Raw genomic sequence first — 8,390 nt, forward strand, 5'->3', positions numbered from 1 at the left:
ATATACGTCCTACGTACATCAGCTGATATCTCAAAGTGCTGTACAGAAACCCAGCCTAAAACCCCAAACAGCAAGCAATGCAGGTGTAGAAGCACGGTGGCTAGGAAAAACTCCCTAGAAAGGCCAAAACCTAGGAAGAAACCGAGAGAGGAACCAGGCTATGTGGGGTGGCCAGTCCTCTTCTGGCAGCCGGTGGAGATTATAACAGAACATGGCCAAGATGTTCAAATGTTCATAAATGACCAGCATGGTCGAATAATAACAAGGCAGAACAGTTGAAACTGAGCAGCAGCACTGTCAGGTGGACTGGGGACAGCAAGGAGTCATCATGTCAGGTCAGCCCTGGGGCACGGTCCTTGGGCTCAGGTCCTCCGAGAGAGAGAAAGAAAGAGAGAATTAGAGAGAGCATATGTGGGGTGGCCAGTCCTCTTCTGGCTGTGTCGGTGGAGATTATAACAGAACATGGCCAAGATGTTCAATGTTCAGCAAATGACCAGCATGGTCAAATAATAGTAAGGCAGAACAGTTGAAACTGGAGCAGCAGCATGGCCAGGTGGACTGGGGACAGTAAGGAGTCATCATGTTGTGTAGTCCTGGGGCATGGTCCTAGGGCTCAGGTCCTCTGAGAGAGAGAAAGAAAGAAGGAGAGAATTAGAGAACGCACACTTTAGATTCACACAGGACACCGAATAGACAGGAGAAGTACCCAGATATAACAAACTGACCCTAGCCCCGACACAAACTACTGCAGCATAAATACTGAGGCTGAGACAGGAGGGGTCAGGAGACACTGCCTCGTGGCCCCATCCGAGGACACCCGGACAGGGCCAAACAGGAAGGATATAACCCCACCCACTTTGCCAGGAAGCACAGCCCCCACACCACAGAGGGATATCTTCAACCACCAACTTACCACCTGACAAGGCTGAGTATAGCCCACAAAGATCTCCGCCACGGCACAACCAAGGGGGGCGCCCAACCCAGACAGGATGACCACAACAGTGAATCAACCCCTCCAGGTGACGCACCCCTGCAGGGACGGCATGAGAGAGCCCCAGTAAGCCAGTGACTCAGTAATAGGGTTAGAGGCAGAGAATCCCAGTGGAAAAGAGGGGAACCGGCCAGGCAGAGACAGCAAGGGGGATTGCTGCTCCAGAGCCTTTCCGTTCACCTTCCCACTCCTGGGCCAGAGAGACGAGTCTTCAGTATAGACTTAAAGGATTGAGACCGAGTTTGCGTCTCTGACATGGGTAGGCAGACCGTTCCATAAAAATGGAGCTCTATAGGAGAAAGCCCTGCCTCCAGCTGTTTGCTTAGAAATTCTAGGGACAATTAGGAGGCCTGCGTCTTGTGACCGTAGCGTACATGTAGGTATGTACGGCAGGACCAAATCAGAGAGATAGGTAGGAGCAAGCCCATGTAATGCTTCCCTACCACTGAGGAAGTACAGTTCCCGCTCAGCCCAGTCAGAACTGTTCGCTGCTCTGGCCCCCCAATGGTGGAACAAACTCCCTCACGACGCCAGGACAGCGGAGTCAATCACCACCTTCCGGAGACACCTGAAACCCCACCTCTTTAAGGAATACCTAGGATAGAATAAGTAATCCTTCTCACCCGCCCCCCCCCCCCTTTTAAGATTTAGATGCACTATTGTAAAGTGACTGTTCCACTGGATGTCATAAGGTGAATGCACCAATTTGTAAGTCACTCTGGATAAGAGCGTCTGCTAAAATACTTAAATGTAAATGTAAATGTAATGCTTTGTAGGTTAGCAGTAAAACCTTGAAATCAGCTCTTGCTTTGACAGGAAGCCAGTGTAGAGAGGCTAGCACTGGAGTAATATGATCAAATTTTTTGGTTCTAGTCAGTATTCTCGCAGCCGTATTTAGCACTAACTGAAGTTTATTTCCAGCTTTATCCGGGTAGCCGGAAAGTAGAGCATTGCAGTAGTCTAACCTAGAAGTGACAAAAGCATGGATACATTTTTCTGCATCATTTTGGACAGAAAGTTTCTGATTTTTGCAATATTACGTAGGGGATGGAAAAAGCTGTCCTCGAAATGGTCTTGATATGTTCTTCAAAAGAGAGATCAGGGTCAGAGTAACGCCGAGGTCCTTCACAGTTTTATTTGAGACGACTGTACAACCATTAAGATTAATTGTCAGATTCAACAGAAGATCTCTTTGTTTCTTGGGACCTAGAACAAGCATCTCTGTTTTGTCCGAGTTTAATAGTAGAACGTTTGCAGCCATCCACTTCCTTATGTCTGATACACATGCTTCCAGCGAGGGCAATTTTGGGGCTTCACCATGTTTCATTGAAATGTACAGCTGTGTGTCATCCGCATAGTGAAAGATTAACATTATGTTTTCGAATAACATCCCCAAGAGGTAAAAATGTATAGTGAAAACAATAGTGGTCCTAAACAGAACCTTGAGGAACACCGAAATGTACAGTTGATTTGTCAGAGGACAAACCATTCACAGAGACAAACTGATATCTTTCCGACAGATAAGATCTAAAACCAGGCCAGAACATGTCCGTGTAGACAATTTGGGTTTCCAATCTCTCCAAAAGAATGTGGTGATCGATGGTATCAAAAGCAGGTCTAGGAGCACGAGGACAGATGCAGAGCCTCAGTCCGATGCCATTAAAATGTCATTTACCACCTTCACAAGTGCAGTCTCAGTGCTATGATGGGGTCTAAAACCAGACTGAAGCATTTCGTATACATTATTTGTCTTCAGGAAGGCAGTGAGGTTGCTGCGCAACAGCCTTCTAAAAATTTTGAGAGGAATGGAAGATTCGATATAGGCCGATAGTTTTTATATTTTCTGGGTCAAGGTTTGGCTTTTTCAAGAGAGGCTTTATTACTGCCACTTTTAGTGAGTTTGGTACACATCCGGTGGCTAGAGAGCCGTTTATTATGTTCAACATAGGAGGCCAAGCACAGGAAGCAGCTCTTTCAGTAGTTTAGTTGGAATAGGGTCCAGTATGCAGCTTGAAGGTTTAGAGGCCATGATTATTTTCATCATTGTGTCAAGAGATATAGTACTAAAACACTTGAGCGTCTCTCTTGATCCTAGGTCCTGGCAGAGTTGTAGACTCCAGGACAACTGAGGTTTGGAGGAATACGCAGGTTTAAAGAGGAGTCCGTAATTTGCTTTCTAATAATCATAATCTTTTCCTCAAAGTTCATAAATTTATCACTGCTAAAGTGAAAGTCATCCTCTCTTGGGGAATGTTGCTTTTTAGTTAGCTTTGCGACAGTATCAAAAAGGAATTTCGGATTGTTCTTATTTTCTCAATTAAGTTAGAAAAATAGGATGATCGAGCAGCAGTAAGGGCTCTTCGGTACTGCACGGTACCGTCTTTCCAAGCTAGTCGGAAGACTTCCAGTTTGGTGTGGCGCCATTTCCGTTCCAATTTTCTGGAAGCTTGCTTCAGAGCTCGGGTATTTTCTGTGTACCAGGGAGCTAGTTTCTTATGAGAAATGTTTTTAGTTTTTAGGGTGCAACTGCATCTAGGGTATTGCGTAAGGTTAAATTGAGATCCTCAGTTAGGTGGTTAACTGATTTTTGTCCTCTGGCGTCCTTGGGTAGGCAGAGGGAGTCTGGAAGGGCATCAAGGAATCGTTGTGTTGTCTGTGAATTTATAGCACTGACTTTTTGATGGTCCTTGGTTGGGGTCTGAGCAGATTATTTGTTGCAATTGCAACGTAATAAAATGGTGGTCCGATAGTCCAGGATTATGAGGAAAAACATTAAGATCCACAACATTTATTCCATGGGACAAAACGAGGTCCAGCGTATGACTGTGACAGTGAGTGGGTCCAGAGACATGTTGGACAAAACCCACTGAGTCGATGATGGCCCGAAAGCCTTTGAGTGGGTCTGTGGACTTTTCCATGTGAATATTAAAGTCACCAAAGATTAGAATATTATCTGCTATGACTACAAGGTCCTATAGGAATTCAGGGAACTCAGTGAGAAACGCTGTATATGGCCCAGAGGCCTGTAAACAGTAGCTATAAAAAGTGATTGAGTAGGCTGCATAGATTTCATGACTAGAAGCTCAAAAGACGAAAACGTCATTAATTTTTTTGTAAATTGAAATTTGCTATCGTAAATGTTAGCAACACCTCCGCCTTTGCGGGATGCACGGGGGATATGGTCACTAGTGTAGCCAGGAGGTGAGGCCTCATTTAAAACAGTAAATTCATCAGGTTTAAGCCATGTTTCAGTCAGGCCAATCACATCAAGATTATGATCAGTGATTAGTTCATTGACTATAATTGCCTTTGAAGTAAGGGATCTAACATTAAGTAGCCCTATTTTGAGATGTGAGGTATCATGATCTCTTTCAGTAATGACAGGAATGGAGGTGGTCTTTATCCTAGTGAGATTGCTAAGGCGAACACCGCCATGTTTAGTTTTGCCCAACCTAGGTCGAGGCACAGACACGGTCTCAATGGTGATAGCTGAGCTGACTACACTGACTGTGCTAGTGGCAGACTCCACTATGCTGGCAGGCTGGCTAATAGCCTGCTGCATGGACTGCACCCTATTTCATTGTGGAGCTAGGGCAGTTAGTGCCCTGTCTATGTTCATAGATAAGATGAGAGCACCCATCCAGCTAGGATGGAGTCCGTCACTCCTCAGCAGGTCAGGCTTGGTCCTGTTTGTGGGCGAGTCCCAGAAAGAGGGCCAGTTATCTACAAATTCTATCTTTTGGGAGGGGCAGAAAACAGTTTTCAACCAGTGATTGTTGTGAGACTCTGCTGTAGAGCTCATCACTCCCCTAACTGGGAGGGGCCAGAGACAATTACTCGATGCCGACACATCTTTCTAGCTGATATGCACGCAGAAGCTATGTTGCGCTTAGTGATCTCTGACTGTTTCATCCTAAGATTGTTGGTGCCGACGTGGATAACAATATCTCTATACTCTCTACACTCGCCAGTTTAGCTTTAGCCAGCACCATCTTCAGATTAGCCTTAACGTCGGTAGCCCTGCCCCCTGGTAAACAGTGTATGATCTCTGAATGATTCGTTTTAAGTCTAATACTGCGGGTAATGGAGTCGCCAATGACTAGAGTTTTCAATTTGTCAGAGCTAATGGTGGGAAGCTTCGGCGTCTCAGACCCCGTAACGGGAGGAGTAGAGACCAGAGAAGACTCGGCCTCTGACTCTGACCCGCTGCTTAATGGGGAAAACCGGTTGAAAGTTTCTGTCGGCTGAATGAGCGACACAGGTTGAGCTTTCCTACAGCATTTCCTTCCAGAAACCGTGAGAAAGTTGTCCGGCTGCGGGGACTGTGCCAGGGGATTTATACTACTATCTGTACTTACTGGTGGCACAGACGCTGTTTCATCCTTTCCTACACTGAAATGACCCTTGCCTAACGATTGCGTCTGAAGCTGGGCTTGTAGCACAGCTATCCTCGCCGTAAGGCGAGTACAGAGACTACAATTAGAAGGCATCATGTTAATGTTACTACTTAGCTTCGGTTGTTGGAGGTCCTGACGAATCGTGTCCAGATAAAGCGTCCGGAGTGAAAATGTTGAGGAAAAAATAAATAAATATATGAACGGTAATTAAAAAGTGAAAACCGTAAAGTTGTCAGGTAGCAAAATAGGTTGGCAACAAAACGCACAGCAACTCGAAAACAAGCCTGCAAGTTGTGACCGGAAATGATGACAATGCCATCAGTATGGCTGATGGCATTGTCATGCTGGAGGGTCATGTCAGGATGAGCCTGCAGGAAGGATACCACATGAGGGAGGAGGATGTCTTCCCTGTAACGCACAGTGTTGAGATTTCCTGCAATGACAACAAGCTCAATCCGATGATGCTGTGACACACCACCCCAGACCATGATGGACCCTCCACCTCCAAATCGATCCTGCTCCAGAGTACAGGCCTCGGTGTAACGCTCATTCCTTCGACGACAAACAAATCCGACCATCACCCTGGTGAGACAAATATGGTGACTGCGCCAGTGAAAAGCACTTTTTTCCAGTCCTGTCTGGTCCAGCGATGATGGGTTTGTGCCCATAGGCGACGTTGTTGCCGGTGATGTCTGGTGAGGACCTGCCTTACAACAGGCCTACAAGCCCTCAGTCCAGCCTCTCTCAGCCTGTTGTGGACAGTCTGAGCACTGATGGAGGGATTGTGTATTCCTGGTGTAACTCAGGCAGTTGTTGTTGCCATCCTGTACCTGTCCGGAGGTGTGATCAAAACTATGAAATAGCACATATGGAATCATTTAACATGTAAAAGTCTTAAATCAAAAAAATATTTTAGAATCTTCCAAGTAGCCTTTGACAGCTTGGCACACTCTTGGCATTCTCTCAACCAGCTTCACGAGGAATGCTTTTCCAACAGTCTTGAAGGAGTTCCCATATACTGAGCACTTATTGGCTGCTTTTCCTTCACTCTGGGTCCAACTCATCCTAAACCATTTCAGCCTGGAGGTGTGTTTTGGGTCATTGTCCTGTTGAAAAACAAATGAAAGTCCCACTAAAGCAAACCAGACAGGATGGCGTATCACTGCAGAATGCTCTGGTAGCAATGCTGGTTAAGTGTGCCTTGAATTCTACATAAATCACTGACAGTGTCTGCCAGCAAATCACCCCACACCACCTCCATGTTTCACGTTGGGAACCACACATGTGATGTTCATCAGTTCACCTACTCTGCGTCTCACAAAGACAAAGTGGTTGGAACCAAAAATCTCAAATTTGAACTCATCAGATCAAAGGACAGATATCCACCGGTCTAATGTCCATTGCTCTTGTTTCTTGACCCAAACATGTCTCATCTTATCTGTGTCCTTTAGTAGAAGTTTCTTTGCACCAATTTGACCATGAAGGCCTGATGTCGGCCAAAAATGTCATATCCACATCGCTAATCACAACTGAAGTGGCCAAAATAACTCCAAATGTAGCCTATAGGTCCAAGACTGCTGGAACATGGTTGGAGAGCCCATAGACTAGAGCCTAGTGAAATGTGTTCTTATAAGCACAGTCATTGCGCAATCACATGTGAAAACAGAGATTTGACCAATGGTGGAAAAAGTACCCATTTGTCACACTTGAGTAAAAGAAACAATACCTTAATAGAAAATGACTCAAGTAAAAAAGTCACCCAGTCAAATTCTACTTGAGTAAAAGTATTTGGTTTGAAATATACTTAATTATCAAAAGTAAAAGTAAGTGGCTTATTAAAACGTAACTGCACGTAACCTCCATTCGCTATTGGAGTGCAGGCTATGGATTCCTTTTTTGTGGGGCATTCTAAATCAAAATCATTCCCACATAGGCCTATAGCCTATTAATATAGCCTTATGTAAAGACTAGATTAAATTGAGAATACTGCATGAGAATATTATTAAGTGCTTGTCAAATTGTGAATGAGATTGATGAAGTGTCTGCAGCCTGTGCAAGAAATAAAGAGCACTTCCTTTCATGCGACTTTCCAATCACCATTCGTTGCATCATGCAGCCTTAGAATGTATTAGAAATCAAAACATATAGCCTAACCTTTGTATCGCAACTAACGTTGCATAAATAACTCTAAATTAGGCATATAGGAGGACCTGTTTGTTAAACCCTCAACACAATAGCCGCATGAGCACTCTCCCTCGAAACACATGCTCTCCTTCGAAAATCGTTTGGGGAGAAATATCCTGTCTATTTTAGTCAGCTCATGTTCAATTGTATTCTTCTTACTGTAAAACAATAGTCTATAAAATAATGCCATGGGAATTGGAAGCAAATCTTGTCTGGTGAATGAACTAGTGTATGCCACAGCCATATGGCATGGCTAGATCAGGGCCTAACATAAGGACTCCATGAAATAGGCTCCATTTCATCATATCATAATGTTTCTTCAAACCTGGCTAAACTTATGGATTTATTGTGATATATTAAATGACTTTATGAAACTTTTAAAATGTGGCTTGTAGGCTGTGTTTGGAAGCCAGAGATGCGAAATGTGTTTATGTTTATTAAGTCAATTAAGTCAGTTATTTGAATGACAGTCACGGCTGACAAATGTCGACTGCCACAGCCCTAATCCCAACCCCAGAGTGTAATGGGGATTTAAGAAAACAGCTAAAGCTAACCCAGTCACATAAAACTCTATGAAACCTTTTAATTTTGTTTCAGCTATTTTACATTGACATTTATATCCATATTTCACCTGGTCATAAAACTGTCAAACTAGCCATTTATCTCTCTAAGGCAGGGAGAAGATCATGTCATATTTTGCAACATTGTTGCCAGGTCTGAGTGACAAACAGCAAGGTTCATACAAATTATTGGCGGTCGGCACATTTTTTTTAAATGAGCATTCACACAGTTCAATGCAACATCAATAGATTTAGGCA

Source organism: Oncorhynchus keta, chromosome 13 (assembly GCF_023373465.1).
Source record: "Oncorhynchus keta strain PuntledgeMale-10-30-2019 chromosome 13, Oket_V2, whole genome shotgun sequence".
Lineage (NCBI taxonomy): Eukaryota > Metazoa > Chordata > Actinopteri > Salmoniformes > Salmonidae > Oncorhynchus > Oncorhynchus keta.